Here is a 20,444-nt window from a genome sequence, read left to right on the forward strand (position 1 = left end):
AGATTTCATACGTTCAGGAGTTTAAATTTCTTTCATTGCATATAGTTACATTTGCATAAAAGTTAAGTAAAGCAATTTCAGTTCTGTTGAACAAAGGGAGAAAAAATCCATGGTGAATAACCTGTGATGATAGTCTTTTCTACAACTTTGACTTTATCTTTACTCCTCAGGAAAAGGAGCTTAACAGCTTTTTGTCATAACAGAAATCAAACACTAAGCACTTCTTTTCATATATAGCACATGATAAAGCAAGGCCCATAGAAGATTTAGCTGTAAGAAGACGGATATCCATTCACTTAGTGTTGTTTTGGATATATTATTCCATTTTGCTAAGATTAATCTCCCAAGCTGTGTAACCATTGTGCCAACTATTTATTTGATAAAATATGGTATAGTTTGTGAACCTGAATTTATTATTCTTCTTTTTATATCCTTATTACAGTCAACATATTAAATAATACAAATGTGTATATGAATATAAATATTCAACATTCTAGTGGGAATTATACATAAAAAATAGAAAAACATATTTGCCTTGGAAAGGAGACAAGATTTTAGGTGGTAAAACATGTTGAATGTTTATGTTGGAAGTGGTTCTAATAATAAATTTGTCCCTTCTATTCTCCACTCTTTTTACCTCTATTGAGAGTTGTGTTTATGTCTCCTTGACAGACAACACAATGTAGGGGAACTAAGTGAAAGGAATCAAGTTCTTTCTGGTATCTAAATAATATCCTCTTCTCTTAAACACACCAGAATACCACTAAAGAATATGTTACCATACTTTCTCACCAGTAAAACACCTGTGTCATCAATTAGAATCCCAGGAAAGAAAAAGGTACAATTGACTGCATTTTAGTATATTTTACAACGTGTTTCTAATCTGCCATTAAATGTGTGGCCATGTGTTTTCATCTTTTAAAACAATTTAAACATTAATTTGTGCAGTAGCAATAGAAAAAAAAATAAGACGGCCGGGCGCGGTGGCTCAAGCCTGTAATCCCAGCACTTTGGGAGGCCGAGACAGGCGGATCACGAGGTCAGGAGATCAAGACCATCCTGGCTAACACAATGAAACCCCGTCTCCACTAAAAATACAAAAAAATTAGCCGGGCGTGGTGGCGGCGCCTGTAGTCCCAGCTACTCGGGAGGCTGAGGCAGGAGAATGGCGGGAACCCGGGAGGCGGAGCTTGCAGTGAGCCGAGATCGCGCCACTGCACTCCAGCCTGGGCGACAGAGCGAGACTCCGTCTCAAAAAAAAAAAAAAAAAAAAAAAAAAAGACAATTTCAACAGACTGATTGTGTAGGTCTAATTACCAAAGCATTACAAATCTTGTGAAAATGCATACTGGTCTTATTTATGAAACAAAGAGCTCATATTCTCAGAGGGCTTATTACCTCTCCTTGGTCTCTATTTTGAGGAAAAAAAAAATCAGACTGCGTAAAATCGGTGTAATGGGTTTACTTTCATCCATGATCCTTTCTCTTCCTCATTGTAATCTTGACGAGTCTTTTAGAAACTTTTGATCCCAATTTCCTAATAAGCAAGAAGAAAGCCTTACACTTGATGTGTCTAAGAATAAACCAATTCAAAAATTATATTCCATAGGTTTTATTTTCATTAGATACTGTACCTTCTTTTACAATTTTCATGTCAATGTTTTCCTAAATATTTAATTATTTTAGGTTTTTTTCCCAAGTAGAATTTATGAAATAAAATTTAATCCTTTTTTTCCATGTGGAACAGTCAGAGAGAACATGGACACACACGAGACAGTAGACATGGGCATGAGAGAAAAGAAAACAACAGTGATTCTTCAACCATAGATTTGCTTGTCATCTCTTTCAAAAATTTTTCTTTCCTTTACAGAAATCTAATTTTATGCATGAAAGCATATCCTAACTTCAAGAGAGGATGATGGTGTCATAATCTGATATACCCATGAATTTACAGTTTCCTCCACATTTCCTCACCTGCTAAGATAATCAGCATATGTTTTTCTCTACTTCCCAATCAGTTGATTAAAATATTGAACAGTATTTGACCTATATTAGGTAGCATTACATTCATTTGGGATCTTGTAATGTGATTTTGTATTATTATTGTTCATTTCAGCAATTCATTGTCTTTTTTCACAGAATTTGCATCTATCTTAATTTGCATCTCACTATTTAAGTGAAATTAAAGTCTCTTTAATAAATGTCACATTGACTTGAAAAATCCATATTCTTTAAATAGAAAACACATTTCTCTATTGATGTCTAAACTTATTATTTTCCCCACCATTGTACACTACTTAAAAGGAACCCAACATGGGCAGGATTTAAATAGTTTTCATTATCACAAAGGAACCACCGCATGTAGGGCACCATCTAAATAGTCCATGAGTAGGGTCTGGAGGTGGAAAGAGAAGATATTGTGTAGGTGAGAAATGCCTAGTTGTGCAGTTGGGTAAACTCTTAGGAAAGTGGTGAGCTGTGGGTCAGCTGCAGGGCATAACATGTGATTCTGTCTTCCTAGTGGGGGCTTTATAACAGTCATGGACATAACTCAGGGAAGAGGCAGGTCTGAATATTTCTGAGAAACAAGACTTTCCCTTATTAATCTGGCAAAGCCACGGCTGGCCCTCTAGAGGCTTAAAGTTTATTTGCTTCACTTCCAGAGTCTGAAGGTTTATAGAAGCATATCCCTAGAGTTTTTTACTATCCTCATCTTCTGCATTACACAAGATATATTAGACCTCAATGTATTCCTTGTACCACTTTGTCTGTAATGTTTCCAGTTTTCTTAGGAAAGTTACACAGGGTTTTGGAAGCTTAGAAAATACAACTTCTCTTCCATGCTTTTGTCCATAGAGGAATAGCAAATTTATAAAGTATGAAACATGTCATTTTTAAATTATTCCTAACCTGCTTCCTGGTGTCTTTGACTGATGAGTCGGTTCAACTGAAGCTGCAAACACTTGACATATTTTTATGCCAAATTTATAATAGAATGATATTTTTCTAAAAGTTAATGTATCTCAGCTGGTAGAATTGATTAGTATTCGTAAGTATTTTCATTGGCACTGCTAACAAACATAATTAATATGCTTTCAACAGATGCCACTTGTGATGCCAATGAATAAATAAGGACTTTCCTTTTTATTCTAGACAGACAGAATAAGTGCCAAAAAGTGCTTTTGTACCTTTGTGCCTTTGCTTGCCAAATAGACCAGTACTCATTTTTTAACTGTCTCCACACCAAATTTAACAGAATCTCAGTAAAAAAAAAGTATTGTTGGGTTAGGGTAGAGTTCTGATTACGATGTGAGAAAATAATCATGCTGCACAGTTTAAAAATATACAAATTATTGACAGGTAGAAAAGTAAAATGCCTTGATGATAAGAAAAACATTGGTTTTAAAAAAAACCCTCAAATTTCTAGTTTCTTTACAAAGCCATCACTCTGTTTTTAAACACTCAATTGTTAGAGGTATTTATTGGTATTTACTGGCTTAGAACACTCAATGTACCCTCAGGTAGACAACAACAAAAAATAAATGTAGACATAAAAAGTAGTAGATTTCCATGGTGGTGTTTTCCAATGTATTTTTTTATTTCTGAGGTACCCCACTTCTATCTGTAGCATAATCATAAACCCAATTTCTTACTGGCTTCCTCAATGCTACCCAATCCAATGTTTACATTGGTGAATGATAGAGTAGTGGGCCCATGACCAAAGGTGGTCTAGGTCCAGTCATTTATGCAGATTCTAGACCCTTGTCCTGGTTTACAATCAAGAGGCACATATATAATTCAATCTGGTATAAAGAAATCCCTTCCCTACGATTGTCAGGGTTGGAACCCAAAACACTGAGCTACTCTGCATTAAGTGAAATTCTGAATGTAAAGTTCTGGAGTTATCTAAAATTCTTGCCAAATGAATTTGAAAGAGAAAACTGATGCAGCTGATAGTGTCACCTGCAACTAAGAGTACTTATTAATACAACAAACTGCAAATATTGCTTGATAGGAGAGGCGAGGAAAAGCAATTCCTAAAATATTTGATTCCAAGTTTCTGATAGTTTGTATAGTTTATTTAAATATCATACCACTGACTCATATCTATACTGTATTTTTTCTTTTTTTTTTTTTCTCTTAAGCTTGGTGAAGTTATGCTTCCATCACTTGCAACTAAATTAGCATTGAAAATGCAACAAACTGAAAATATTGCTGATAAATATCGCAAGCTACCAAAAGCTTTCCTAGAGTATATTTTTAAGAGTTTTTCAAAATCCTTAAACCCACCATTACCACTACTCATTTCTCAACACCCACACATACCAGAACATTTCATCTTTTGGATCATTTTTGCTTTTAATTGATTTGACGGAAGAGATAAGGTGGAGTTGAATTGGACTAAGTCAATTCTGAAGTTTCTTAACCACTATTGAAAACAGATGATAGTTTTGAAAATACAGTATAGCTAATGTAACCTGAGGTTCAACTATAACTCTACTGTAAATTGTACAGTGTCTGAAATTTTTAAAATTAGTATCATTTAATAACTCATTTGGTATTATTTATAAATATTTACTAACCATTTATTATGAGTCAAGCACTCTGTTATGTGCTTTTTAGTATAGAAGTGAATTAAAACATTTAAAAGTTCTTGTTAAATTGAAGTTACATTTTAGCATAATCCAAACTTAAATGGACTTCAAACTAATTTGAATATTTTTAATTAGTACAATAAGGTTTGAATTAAACAGAAAATATAGTTAGTAAATGGCTTGAAATTTTATTTCTTTTAATCAGTAGTTTTGTGAATACTTTACCAGATGTCATGGTAGATTTCAAAATACTTTCTAAAAGGTTTCAGTCTATTGAGACTCAAAAATAATTTATAGATTATTTTCTATTAATTATTTAACATTAAAATGTTTCTATTAATTATAATGATTTTCTATGAATCATAGTAGAAAACCCAGATCAAACTAATATTATGACATCATCTTCTATAAAGAAAACAGGACTTTAGATTAGATGACTTCTAATAACATTATCATCTGTAAGATAATATGAATATACACTATTAAGCATTTTAATTATTCTAGATAAAACATTTTTTGTAAAGTGAGTAGCATATAGTAAGTTGTGAAAAGTTAGCAGGTACTTATTTTTAATCTTATTTGTATTAATATTTTTTAAAATGAGAAATGTACTTTCAAAATGGCCTTATTGATAAAATTATCCTCCCTTTGACATATTCTTAATTGGTATTATAGCTAATATCTTAAAGTTACCTTGGAAGTACACACACTTTTAATTATCTTTAAATGCGGAACCTTGAAAGAAAGAAAATGAAAATAAACTCCCCCTTTTTGTGTGTGCTGGAGTCTCACTTTGTCACCCAGACTGGAATGCAGGGGTGCGATCTCAGCTTGCTGCAACCTCTGCCTCCTGGGTTCAAGCTATTCTGCCTCAGCCTCCCAAGTAGCTGGGATTCCAGATGTCCTCCACCATGCCCAGCTAAGTTTTGTATTTTTAGCAAAGATGGGGTTTCACCATATGGGCCAGGCTGGTCTTGAACGCCTGACCTGAAGTGATCTGCCTCCATCAGCCTCCCAAGGTGTTGGGATTACAAGCATGAACCACCATGCCTGGCCAAAAATTAAAAATAAACCTTTATTGAGCATGTGCTTTTTAATAGGTACTGTTCTAGGCACTTTTACACATGCTTTCTCACAATAAACCATAGGTAGGTTGTACATTGCCCCAGTTTTACACTAGAAACTAAATTTAGACCTGTCAAATTAAGTAATTTGAATCTGGGTGTCTAAGTCCATTCCCACTGCTAAAACAAAATATCACAGACTGAGTAATTTGTGTGTAACAGGAATTACTTCTCATAGTTCTGGAGGCTGGGAAGTTCAAGATCAAATCCAAGATTTGGTGTTTGGTGAAGGCTCACTCTGCTTTCAAAATGGTACCTTGTTGCTGTGTCTTCACAGGGCAGAGAGTGGGAAGGCAAAGGATGCTTCCTTCAACCTCTCATAAGGTCATTAATCCCATTCATGAGAGTGAAGCCCTCATAACTTAATCACCTCCTAAAGGTCTCCCCTCTTAATACATCACATTGAAGTTTAAATTTCAACATGTGAATTCGTGGAGACACATTCAGGCCACAGAACAGAGTATTTGAACTTTTCTTTTTTGATCTTTAGGCTGTTTTTTAATCCTCAAAATACCATGGTTATACAAACATGATATTGTATGTGCAATAGACTGTTTGAAGAAGATTTAGATGTCCTGTGGTTTTATAAAATTTATTGGTCAGGGAGGAAAACCAATTATTTTTGATATTGTATTTTTGAAAGTAAGGTTAAAGTAGTTGCTTTTTAGTAGTTGTATTTTTCCAGAGCAGCAATGGAAGTTACCTGTATATAAGCTAGTTACCATACTCCCATTTGTATATTTATATATTATATTCTACACATTTTAAAAGAAGACATGACTGACTAAAGCACAATTAACTTGGAGAATAGGAGCCTCAGTAGCCATATTTGAGTATTGTCAAAAGATACAGTATCCTGTAGATCTTCTTTCTGATGTTTGAAATATCTATGTTCACACGTATTGGTTAGTGCTTTCCAAACCTGGTTGATACTTACTATTCTAGAAAGATAATATTACCTTTCTTTTGTTCTTGGTTTCTAATTTGTTTGGTTCTAATAAACATGTCTACATCATGTTTCTAGAAAGTTTGATTTGGTTGCTCTAGACCATAGCTCACATATTGGAAAATAATTTCTGCTCATTAGGAACACATTGACTTGATTCAACTTGTCAATTCAGTTTAATGACATCAACTGCTATGAGAGTTCCTGCCAGCATGTTTTAAATTGAGAACAAATAATCATACTATGAAGCAACAATCTCTGTTGACTGATCATACATAAACAGAGATTAGTGTTATTATAAAATAAAACTTCAATGTATGCCTTCTGAGACATTTAATAGGTCCAAGGTAATCTTAATACTGCCTATTAAGAATAAATAGTAAATAGTACAGTATAAGTTTAGAAATGCTGTTTTATTCTGTGTAGTGTAGCCCTACTTCTTCTGAAAATATTCCATTTTGAATAGGAAAAGAATAAAACTAGGAAACTATTCAGAACTTCTGCTCTTCAGATCAACGTGAAATAACAGGGACTGGATTTACCTTCCAACATGATAGAACTAAAAAAACAGAGAAATTATATCAAACAACCATTGTCAATACATTGACTATAAAACAAGAACAATGATCTAGGAGAGATATAAAACAAAAGATATAAGCTCTATGACTGTCCCAGCTTACTGCCTGGAAAAAATTTTCAGACCCTGGAGCAACTAGGGCGACTCTAGAGGGTGCTCTGAAGTCCCCTGGGACAAGTAGACAGAGCTGAGATAAAGGGGAGATCAAAGGGGCTAGAGTTCCCCAAGAATCAGAAAATAGAGTGCTACATACGGAGAGCATTTCAGAGATCATGAGTCCTAATTTCGTATTCCGCTGAGTGCTGATTAGCCAGCTCACGCATATGAAGAAACTACATGAGTTGGGAAAGAGAACCACTCAAAGTAATTAAAGTGGAAAAATTCCCAGAACTCATACAAATATGTAGAGATAAAAACTACATATTCTGCGATTAAAAAATTCACTTATAGAATTACCAAAACATTAATTATTGCCGAATAGAGTAGTCAACTTAAAGAGATGGGAATAAAATCTACTCAAAATGAAACATATTAAGAAAAATATGACTAAAAATATTGACAGAGCAACAGTGAACTGTGGGACAACTTCAAGTAGCAATTGGAGTATACTCCAAGTACACTCATATTTGCAATCCATGAAAGAGAAGAAACACGTGTTTGAAAAATTAATGGACAAAAATGTTCCAACTTCATGGAAACTATAATCTCACCCATCTAAGAAATTCAATAAATTTTAATCACAAGAAACATGAAGAAAAGTACACAAAATCCTATCATAGTCATAACATTCAAACTGTATAAACTAGTCATCCTGAAAAAAATCTTAAGAACAGCAAAGAAAATACACCTTATATACACAGATAAAGATGACAGCCGATTTGTCATCAGAGAGAATAAAAGTCAGATTTGAATGATGCAATATCTGCAAGGTGCAGAAAGAAAAAAACATTATCAGGCAATACAAGAATTATTCACCTAATATCACCTAATAATAATAGCTTTCAAAATGAAAGTAAAAGAAACACTAATCAGACAGAAAATCAAATTGATAACTATCAGATCTGTACTACAAGAAACATTAAACGAAGACCTTCCAGCATAAGAAAAATGGTATCAGAAAAAATCTGAATCTATACACAGAAAACAAGAGCACTAGAATTGATAACTACATGAATAAATATATAAGCTTTTTTCCCTAATATTTGAGATATTTAAAAGATAATTGGCTGTTTAGATGGAAATAAAAACATTATATAGGGCTTATCACATATTCTCAAGCAAGATGCAAAAGCACAAAGGTCAAGAGGAGAAAATTGAACTATACTGTTGTGAGATATATTATGCCTACCATGGAGCACAGACTGTGATAAACTAAAGATCAATAATATACATACTGAAGTCTGTGTCAATATAACCATTAATATAATACAATGAAGCATTACAACTAATAGACCGGAAACAGAAGAAAAATGGATTCATAATAATAGAAAAGAAATAGAAAAAAGGTAAAAAGAACAAATATAGATTGAACAAATTGAAATCAAATAGCAAAATGACAGACAAAATCAATTATACAAAATAACATTAAATATAGGTGGTATAGGCACACAAATTAAAAGGCAGAGTGTCAATGTGTAACAAAGAAAATCCTAACTGTATGCTCCCTTCTAGAAATATCCACTTAAAAATAAAGACAAATAACTTGTAAGTGGAAGAATTCCCGGGAAAAGATATTTTATGTTAGCACTAATCAAAAGGAAGCTAGAGTGGCTCTATTAAAATTAGACAAATTAGGTTTCAAAATGAAGAAATTATCAGAGATAAAAAACCTCATTTTATAATAATAAAAGGGGTCAATTCACCTAGAGGGCATAATTTAAATTTTAACAAACATGAGAGAAGTCCAACATATTTAAAGCTAAAAATCGTAGAACTGCAATAAGAAACAGACAAATCCATAATATTGGTTGGAGGTTTTATCATCCTGGTCTCAATAACTGAAAGAACAGGTAGACAGAAAATAAGTATGCACATAGATGATTTAAACAATGCTATTGTGTCCCATCTGGGTCACCAAAATGTGTCTGGAACTGGTTCCTTCTGGTGGGTTCTTGGTCTCACTGACTTCAAGAATGAAGCCGCAGACGCTTGCAGTGAATGTTACAGTTCAGTCTCAAAGACAGTGTGTCCGGAGTTTTTCCCTCAGATGTTCACATGCGTCCAGAGTTTCTTCCTCTAGGGGGTTCCTGGTCTGTCTGACTTCAGGAGTAAAGCAGCAGACTTCTGCAGGGAGTGTTGCAGCTCTTAAACGTGGCATGTCCAGAGTTGTTTGTTTCTCCCAGAGGGTTCGTGGTCGCACTGACTTCAGGAGTGAAGCTGCAGACCTTCGCAGTGAGTGTTACAGCTCATAAAGGTAGTGTAGACCCAAAGAGTGAGCAGCAGCAAGATTTACTGTAAACAGCTAAAGAGCAAAGCTTCCGCAGCCTTGAAGGGGACCTGACTGGATTGCCACTGCTGGTTTGGGTGGTCAGCTTTTATTCCCTTATTTTGTCCTGCCCACATCCTGCTGATTGGTCCATTTTACAGAGCGCTTATTGGTCCATTTTTACAGAGTGCCAATTGGTCCATTTGCAAACCTTTAGCTAGACACAGAGCGCTGATTGGTGCGTTTTTACAGAGGGCTGATTGGTGTGTTTACAAACCTTTAGCTAGACACAGAGCGCTGATTGATACGTTTTTACAGAGTGCTGTTTGGTGCATTTACAAACCTTTAGCTAGACACAGAGCACTAACTGGTATGTTTATAATCCTTTAGCTAGACTCAAAAGTTCTCCGACACCCCACCGGACCCAGAAGCCCAGCTGGCTTCACCTCCCACTATCAACAACTTGATTTGTTAAAATTCTCAGAACACTCCACCAGCAACACCAGAATACCTATTAAATATGGATACACTTTATCAGGAATGGAATTCAGGGTTTTGAAAGTCAATGTTGAGAGAATAAAAAGATAAACTACAGACAAATGAAATATTTGCAAGTCCTATATCTGACAAAAGACATGTATCCAAAAGATATAAAGAATGCTGCAAATTCAATAATTAGTAACAACACAGTAAAACATGGACAAAAGATTTAAACATATGCTTGACCAAAAGAGATAAACAGATAGCAAAAAGCACATGAAGAAATGGTCAACATAAAACCAAACAATTTTCCTTGGCAAGTAAGTGGATGAACAAATTGTGACTTTTCATAAAATGGAATACTGTTCACTAATAAAAGGTAATGAAAAAGGAATATCTACGTTAACATGGATTAGTTTCAGCCTAATTATGTTGATTCAAATAAGCCAGAATGTAGTGTATTTTTCCATTTATATATTCAGTAAGTAAAACCCTAACTGGTACATATTTGGTGGTAATATAAAGATCAGTGATAGCATACAGACTGGGATATGCCTCAGGCATGGGGAGGAATAGGAAGCATGGATTACAATGCAGCACAAAGAAACTTTGAGAGGAGCTAGAAATGTTCATCATCTTGATTATGGAAGTGATTTCACAGATGTATATACATAAGTCAAAACCAAACAAGAAACTTTTAAAATGTATGATTTATTGTACGTCAATTATACCTAAGCAAAGCTGATTTTAAAAATTGGCTTGGAAAACTCATGACTTAAAATCAGCACAGTAAGCAAGAAAATAAATATCTTCTTTTCTCTCTTCTTTCTTGTAAGACTTTTATCCAACAATGTAACAAATTTTGGGACCTTAAGATAGCTCTCAGCACAGTTTTATGCTCAGATCAATTTTGCTCAATCTGCCTTCCAGATACAAAGGACCTGCTGCTTTGAAAACTTATCTTCCCCAGTCTTTTCTCCTATTGCAGATATCCTCATGAACAGGAAAATTATATTTGGTTGGTGAAAGATGTTATCCTTATATCAAATAGGAAGTTTTGGATTTTAAAAGAAACACAATTGCGTATGTGTATTTGTGTGAATAAATTGTATCTTTACTTTGGTTTGTAGTTTATGTGTACATTTATTTGCTTTTTATGATTACAGTATAGAAAAGGAACTTGTACTTGGCTTTGAAATAAATGTAACTTTTAATGAGAGCTTGACACCCTTAAAATTCTTTGACTGGAAGGTAGCAGCTAAGAGTAAATTTTTTAAAGTCATTCATGATTAGGGTGAATGTCTGTATAGTTATCTTATTCTCTTTGTCACTATTTCCTGTTACGAAGTACACTTATAGCTAAGGAGCTATCTTTGAAACCTTTGTTTATATAGACACATTCAAAGTAAGTTAGGAAAAATGAATTACCTATCTTTACTTATCTTTGAATTTTTATATATAACATATTCAAAGTCAGTCAGCAAAATGAATTGCCAATCAGAAAATACTACATAATCTACCAAAAAATGTAGAAATGATCAACATTGTTTTAAATAATTTTTAATTTTAAGCATTTCATTTTATATTGACTTGCGGTTGTAATTTTTTGGCTTAAGAAGACTCCAAATCTTACTAGAAATGAACTAATTAATGTTATCAATTTAAGATCATCACATTAATGCATTGATTGCATTAAAAGAAAAGTATCTCCATTTAATTATTTTTGAATTATATCTAAAAGGTGATTATATAACTGTATGTCCTTTGTGCAATATATGTATGTGCATGCCTATCTATATATTTCTCTCTTTTTTTGAGACAGGGTTTCCCTTGGTCACCTAGGCTGGATTCTGGTGGCATGATCACAGCTCACTGCAGCCTTGATGTTTCAGGCTCAAGTGATCCTCCCACCCCAGCCTCCTGAGTAGCTGGGACTACAGGTGTGTACCACCACACCTGGATAATTTTAGTATTTTTTTGTAAAGACAGGATCTCTGTATGTTGCCCAGGCTGGTCTTGAACTCCTGGGCTCAAGTCATCTCCCTGCCTTGGCCTCCCAAAGCATTGAGATTGCAGGCATGAGCTACAGTGCTAGACCCCTTTTTAAAATATTATATTTTTTCCTGTTATCTTTGTCCATAACTTCACTTTCAAATCACTTTCTAGTTTATCTATAATTGATAGAATAAAATACAGCTAATTTTTTTCTGCCTTTTGGGAGAAATTTCCTGTGCTTCTCAGGACTTCCCATATGACCGAAAAGTCCACTTATTTTGTAAATAGAAATTTTAAAAAGAAAAAAAAAGGCAGTGATAAAATTGATACAGTATAGTGACCCTGCTTATGGCTAAATTTTAAAATCTGAATTAAGAGAGGTTGTAAAATGAGGTCACTGCCCATGAGTCCAAGGTATTTTATGGGCTGTTTTGGCAACAGTGGGGAGATTGCTTAGGTAACTTTCCTTCCCAGTGTTCTTGCTTTCTAAGATCCTGATTAAAGATGCTATTAAAGCCCTATTTTGTAGTTTTCATTTTTACTGTCTTAATGGTTTCTTTTGTTAAACAGAAGTTCTTGATTTTAATGTGTTCCAGTAAATCTGAGTTTCCTTAGAATTGTGACTTTTACATTCTTCGAGAAAATTATTTTCCTACTCCAAGATATATGCTCATATATTTACAATGTTTCACGGTTCATTATAATATTTGCTATAGGTTTCCACGGATACATTTTATCAGATTAAAGAGTTTTCTAGTATTTGTAATTTTCTAATTAGATTATTATAAATGCCTACTTACAAATTGACATTGAATTTTATCACCCTTTGATACAATTTAAGATCATTATATAACTTTTAAAATTTTATTTTAATTTGATGAATTACATGTTGGTATTATAATATTAAAGCAAAACTGAAATCATGAAATAAAACAAAATTGGTCATTTAGTATTATGTTTTTGCATATTACTAGTTTTTTTTTTTCTTTTTTTTTGCTGAAGAAGATTCTAAAATGTACTAGAAATGATTGGTTAATGTTATCAATTTACCATAATCACATTTAATTAATTAATTGCATTAAAAGAAAAATTATCATTTAATTATTTTTGAATTCCATCTAAAAGATGATTATGTAACTTTATGCCTATTGTGTAATATATGTCACTCTATTCTTGTCATATTCACTTTAACATATATATAGTCATTACACAAACTCTATGAAGAAATGCTCCTTTTTTTTTTTTTTTGAGATGGAGTCTCGCTCTGTTGCCCAGGCTGGAGTGCAGTGCCGCAATCTCGGCTCACTGCAAGCTCCGCCTCCCGGGTTCACCCCATTCTCCCGCCTCAGCCTCCTGAGTAGCTGGGACTACAAGCGCCCACCACCACACCCAGCTAATTTTTTGTAATTTTAGTAGACACAGGGTTTCACCGTGTTAGCCAGGATGGTCTCGATCTCCTGACCTCGTGATCTGCCCACCTCGACCTGCCAAAGTGCTGGAATTACAAGAGTGAGCCACTGCACCTGGCTGGAAATGTTACTTTTTTATCTATTTTGCAGATGAAGAAAATGAGCAATGGGGAAATTTAAAAGCAAGCACAATATCTTCCAGCTAAAAATAGAGGTTGTTGTACTTTGGACATTTCATTACTAAGTATAAAAGGCTGTATTTCTAATGGCACCCCACCCCAACCACACATCCCAGAAATAATCTATATTCTTAGTTTGGTGTATCTCTCAGGATTCAATCAGGAAACAGAAACCACATCAATTATTTTACAGAGATAATTTAATATAAGTGTTGCTAACTGGACATAAAGCATTGAGGGAACAAATGAAAGGGATGGAAATGAATGAAACATAAATGCATGGAGGAGAGACCTTCAGAGCTGAAGCTCAGACTTCTGAGGAGAGCTACTCTTCAGCTGGCAGACGGTCTCTAAGCTTAGACAAAGTTCTCTACCAGTCTATAAACCAGATGTCCTAAGTGTGCAGGAGGGATCAGGGGAGAAGCCAGCTAGTGAGGCAAAATTGGTTAATCTATTGCTACTGGAACAAACAGATTGTGATTAGGATAAAGAAGCTGGTTTTGAGTGATGCTGATGGGCATCACTCAAAGCAGGGAGGTGGCAAGTAGAAAGCAATGTGTTTCTTCTGTTTGCCCCAGCTGTTCAGTCTTCTGTTAAAGCACCTATTAACAGAAGTAAACAGGGAGATCCAGCCAACAAAGGACAAATGCAGTTTGTAAATTCCCAGATCCAACCCCATAGAGTACACAGAAGTGTAGGTTCTAAGTTGGGAGAAAATATCTTGGTAAGTGTTGCACATATTAATATTCCTCTAAGTTTTTAATGCATATGCAGAAATACTCCCTGTCCCTATACCCGTACTCCAACACACAGAGCAGAGGTTGAAACAAAACCATAGCAGCATCTGGTAGGAGACCTATACATTTGAGGACTGCACTATATATAGTCTTTCAGTCAGAAGTAATTCATTGAATCATTCAAGTATTTATTTACCAACTACTCTATGTCAGTCACAGTTCTTTTTTTTTTTTTTTTTTTTTTTTTTGAGATACAGTCTCACTCTGTCACCCAGGCTGGAGTACAGTGGCATAATGTGGGTTCACTGCAACCTCTGACTCCCAGGTTCAAGTGATTCTTCTGCCTCAGCCTCCTGAGTAGTTGGGATTAAAAGTGCATGCCACCATGCCTGGCTACTTTTTGTATTTTTAGTAGAGACAAAGTTTTGCCATGTTGGCCAGGATGGCCTCGAACTCCTGACCTCAGGTGATCCACCTGCCTCAGCCTCCTAAAACGCTGGAATTACAGGCGTGAGCCACCGCGCCCAGGCCAGTAACAGCTCTATGACAAACACTGGGATCTATACCCTAAGACACCAGAAAATACATGATTAAAATTAAATAAATAAGCATATAATGTACTGATTAGTGAAGGTAAGTATATTTAGTGTATTAGTGCAAATAAGTGCTATTTAGTGTGCTATACTACACCTAAATGTCAGTGTGTTGATAAAGAAAAATATTATTCTCTTGTTCATATTAAATATAATACAAAGCTTTGGGGGAAGGATGGTGTTCTGCTTTATCCTGTCATGTTGTGGTTCACCTATTTTGAAAATACAGCTTCAAACTTGCTTGGTGTCATATAAGCAATGTGGTAAAGAGAGAATGGGTGGAGAAGGTATACCCACTGCGAGTCCATACCACACACATCAATTCTGCTCATATTTCTTGAGTGAGAACTGTCTCCATAACCCCACCTAGTTGCACAGGGCCTGGACAAATAATTTGCTTAACAAAGTAAAAAAGAAAACTGATTTTTGTGATTCTTTGAATTTCAATGAATTCTCTGAAACAGCATGTCAGAAAGTGATAATTACTATTGAAATCAGAAAAAGAAGAGCAGGATGAGGGGAACAGGGCTTGAGGAGTTGATTCCAAAACTGTATAGACCTCACTGATAAGGGGAAATTTGAAGAGACCGGTGAGGGAAGTAAAGTGATACAGATGTTAGCGATACAGATTTTTTGTTTGTTTGTTTTTTGAGATGGAGTCTTGCTCTGTCACCCAGACTGGAGTGCAGTATGCAATCTCAGCTCACTACAACCTCCGCTTTCCAAGTTCAAGCAATTCTCTTGCCTCAGCCTCCCCAGTAGCTGGGACTACAGGCATGTACTACCACTCCAGGCTAATTTTTGTATTTTTAGTAGAGATAAGGTTTCACCATGTTGGTCAGGAAGGTCTCCAACTCCTGACCTTAGGTGAACTGCCCACCTCGGGCTCCCAAAGTGCTGGGATTACAGGCATGAGCCACCATACCCAGCTGCAATATAGATATTTATGTGGGAAAAGGGCTTTCTTCCAGCAGAGGAAGTTGGCAGTGTAAGATTCTCAGGTACGGAGAATGACTTGATAATATTTAAGACACAACAAAAAGGCCAAGTGGCTAGAGTAGAATCATTTAGAGAGAGTAGTGAGAGATTAGTCAGAGTGGCAGGGTGGCGGCAGATCATGAAAGGGTTTAGCTTTTATTCCAAGATCATCTGTCTTGTATTTTTAAAGCATTACTCTGGCTGCTGTATTGAGATAACTAGCAAGAGGTGCAAGAGTCAAATTAGCAAGGCCAGTAAGTGGTGTTGTAGAAATTCACAAGAGAAAGTGGTGGCTCACACCAATTAAACTTGAGTAGATTCTATGCTGAAAGTAGAACCAAAGTTGTTTACTCATCATAAATAGGGCACAGAGGAGAGAAGCAAAGGTGACTAAAATTATAGGCTCGGCAATCCAAAACAATGATGTAAAGATGTGTGTGATGTAACTTTGCATAAGAAAATTAAGGATACCCCAAAATATCACTATTGTGTTTGTAATTACTCCCTATTCCCAACCCCAGCCCAATAAATCATTAATCTACTTCCTGTGTCTGTAACTTTGCCTTTTCTGAAAGTTGTACGTAAATGGAATCATACAACATGTCTTTTTTATCTGACATATTTTACTTAACAAGCTTTTGAGATTTTTCCATGCAGTAGCATGTATCAGTATTACACTTCAGAATTGTATTTTATTTTTTTATCCATTTGCTTATCCATTCATCAACTGATGGCTATTTAAAATGTTTCTACCTTTAACTATTATGCATAATGCTACCACAGACATTTGTGTAGAAGTCTTTGTGTGGATATGTTTTCATTTTTCTTCTGTAACATCAGAGTGGAATTACAGGTTGTACATTAAATTTATGCTTAAGAAATTCCCACATTGTGTACCAAATTATCTGTAACATTTTACATTACTACTAGTATTCTTTAAGAGTTCTAGTTTCTCCACATCCTCTCTAACACTGAAATTATCTTTCTTATTATAGCCTTTTTACTAGATATGAAGTAGAATCTTACTGTGGTTTTGGTTTGTTTCTTTTTTGTTCTTTTTTGGTTTTTTTAGAGACAAGGTCTTGCTCTGTCACCCAGGCTGAAGTGCAGTTCGGCTTACTGCAGCCTTGATCTCCCTGGCTCAAGTAATCCTCTGCAGTAGCTGGGACTACAAGCGTGCACCACCACGCCTGGCTAATTTTTGAGGGTTTTTTTTCTTTTCTTTTCTTTGTAGAGACACACCATGTTGTTTAGGCTGGTCTTGAACTGTAGGGCTCAAGTGATCCGCCTTCCTCAGCCTCCCAAAGTGCTGAGATTACAGGCATTAGCAACCACACCCAGCCCTTACTGTGGTTTAAATTTGCATTTCCCTAATCCTTATGACTTGAGCATCTTTTAATGTATTAGCCCTTTATATATCTTTCATGAAATAACTATTGAAATATTTTTCTATTCTTAATTGGGTTATTTGCCTTCGGATTATTGATTAGGAAGAATATTTTATGTATTCTGGTGACAAGTCCTTTATAATATGATTTGTCAGCATTTGTTATCATTCTATGGCCTATATTTTCATTTTCTTATCTATGTCCTTTGATGTGCAAATATTTTTAATTTTGATGAAATCCAATTTATCAGCTTTTCCTCTTACGTATTAAGCTTTTGGTACTGCAACTAAGAAATATTTTCCTAACTGGAAGTCACAAAGATTTTCTCTTATTTTATTCTAAAACTTTCATAGTTTTATGTGTAGGTCTATAATCCATTTCAAATTAACTTTTCTGTGTAGTATAAGTTAGGGGTTGAAATTCCCCCTTTTGCAAGTGATTTTCCGGTTGCTTTGATACCATTTTATGAACATACTATTTTTTCCCCAATAAGTTGTCTTGGCATCTCTGTTGAAAATCAATGGACTATAAATGTAAAGGTTTATATCAGGATTCTCAATCTTGTTTCATTGATCTATATCTGTCTTGACATGTGTACCAAGCTATCTTGATTGCTATAGATTTATAGTAAGTTTTGAAATTAGGATGTAGAAGTCAGTCAAATAACATTGTTCTTCACTTTCAAGATTGTTTTGGCTACTCTATGCCTGCTAAAGTAAGACAGAGATTATATTGAATCCTTAGATACATTTGGGAAGAAGTTGTTATTTTGTACTTAAAGAGTAATTGTGTCCATTCACTTATGGTTCCTTGTAAACTACTGATATCTGAGTTAACATATATTAAATTCTTAGAAGGTAATGCTCATTCCAGAAACTGGATACCGATAGCTTCTGATACTTCCTAGAGTGAAGCATATTGCTTCCTGCTTTACAGAATTTATCATTTTTTTTCCCCGAGTTTATTCATAACTTCCCTGAAGACTGCATAACCTCCTTCATATATCCAGAGGGAGACAGCTTGATACTATCCACCATATTTTGAAATTAAGGTACCATTGCTAACTCTCTATGATGATTTTCAAATATAATTTAAAATACTAAGATGCTTCCTGGTAACTAAAAAGATTTTATTTTCCTTTTCTTTGTTTTCTGTTTAAAAATCATATAATCGGAGACACGTGAAGGTCGGCGAGTTGGTGCGGAGTTCGTCTCTGCAAGCCTGGTCGCCCTGGGGTGGATTCCTCCTCTTCTTCCTCCGCGGCGGGTTTGGGTGCAGTGGACCCGCAGTTGCAGCATTTCATCGAGGTAGAAACTCAAAAGCAGCGCTTCCAGCAGCTGGTGCACCAGATGACTGAACTTTGTTGGGAGAAGTGCATGGACAAGCCTGGGCCAAAGTTGGACAGTCGGGCTGAGGCCTGTTTTGTGAACTGCGTTGAGTGCTTCATTGATACAAGCCAGTTCATCTTGAATCGACTGGAACAGACCCAGAAATCCAAGCCAGTTTTCTCAGAAAGCCTTTCTGACTGATCTCAGCATTACCTCTTTGGAAAAGGAAGGTAGTTCAAGAAATGAAGAGCTGTTGATGGGATGATTGAAGAAACAGCTATGAGAGGATTGGCTCCCATCTTTTGTTACTCTTAGGACATCCTGTCATCTGAGAATGAACAAAGACCAATTTTTTTGTGTGTGAAGCTTGAGGGTCATATGTTTGCTTGTATTTTTTAATGCTAATCTTGTGAAAATAATTGACAGGTTAATGGAAAACTCTACTTAGATGCATATTACTGTACATGGGACTATGCTTTTCTCAAAGCCCCATTAACTGCTTCCTATAATTTTGATAGTGGGACCACATACGTAAAAATCTCTCATTTGTATGGAGTCATTTCTGATTTCAGGGAAGATCCTTGTGTTTATCAGAAAGGGCAGAAGTGGGGGAAGAATAATTTGGTGTCCTTATCTAGTGTTTGATTATCAGTGCTGGAGAAAAAGATCTGTAAGAGTGTTTATACAGTGCACTTCAGTTTTCTTGATGATCTCCCTTTCCTATATGATGATTTGCTTAAATATCCATATTAAGTATAGTCTCAAGGTAGGATAGGTAGCCTAAGAGTCTAGAGGCCTTTACTTATAAAGGAATCTAGCCAGTGAACACAATTCTTATTACTAGACTGCCACAAGGAAGAAGTTAACTTACCCTGTATATCAGGGTACAAAAAATTCAGTGATGTGCCTAAATAAGTTATAAAGATTTAGGCCAATCAGAAGCTAACAGCAGTTTCAGGTAGAGGTGCATGCCTAATGTTAATTAGTGTAGATTCCATTTATTGCATTTTTTTGATCACTGAAATAAAAGCTATATAAGATTCAAAAAAAAATCACATAATCATGTGTCTCATAATAAAGTTTTGGTCAATGATTAACTGCATATATGACCATGGTCCAATAAGATTATATGTTTAGATACATACATACTTAACATTGTGTTACAGTTGCCTACAGTCTTCAGCACAATAAAATGCTATGCAGGCTTATAGCCAGGGAGCAATAGCCTAGGCTACCATATAGCCTAGGTATGTAGTAAGCTAGATGGTAGGCTATACCATATAGGTTTTGTAATTATACTCATTGATGCTCATACATTGAATAAATTACCTAAGGATGCATTTATTAGTATGCATCCCTGTCGTTAAGTAATGCATGACTGTATTTAAGCAACTAGTTTTTTTTAATATGATTGCTTCTTTTTAAATATATCTTCTTCCTCAGTGATGACTATTTTCCATAAGAAACAATCTGTTTAAACATTCAGTCAGTGAAATCTCTTCTACCTCCAAATAATTTGTATGTTTAATACATAAAAGGATGAACCAACACAAATAATTTTGTTTTTACAGAGTCAAAGATCAAGATGGAAAAAAGACATTATTCATTTTATCTTTCTGTTTAAAGACCAAAACAGTATAGAGAGCTAAGGATTCCTTTAGTTTTGAAAGACATCCAGAAAAGAAAATAT

At 35.1% G+C, this 20,444-nt stretch overlaps 1 pseudogene; it reads left to right on the top strand.

Moving 5' to 3' along the window:
- Positions 1-18,610: 18,610 nt before the first annotated feature.
- On the top strand, positions 18,611-19,806 carry LOC102140637 (mitochondrial import inner membrane translocase subunit Tim8 A pseudogene; annotated as a pseudogene).
- Positions 19,807-20,444: the final 638 nt, after the last annotated feature.

This window comes from Macaca fascicularis, chromosome 4 (assembly GCF_037993035.2).
Source record: "Macaca fascicularis isolate 582-1 chromosome 4, T2T-MFA8v1.1".
NCBI lineage: Eukaryota > Metazoa > Chordata > Mammalia > Primates > Cercopithecidae > Macaca > Macaca fascicularis.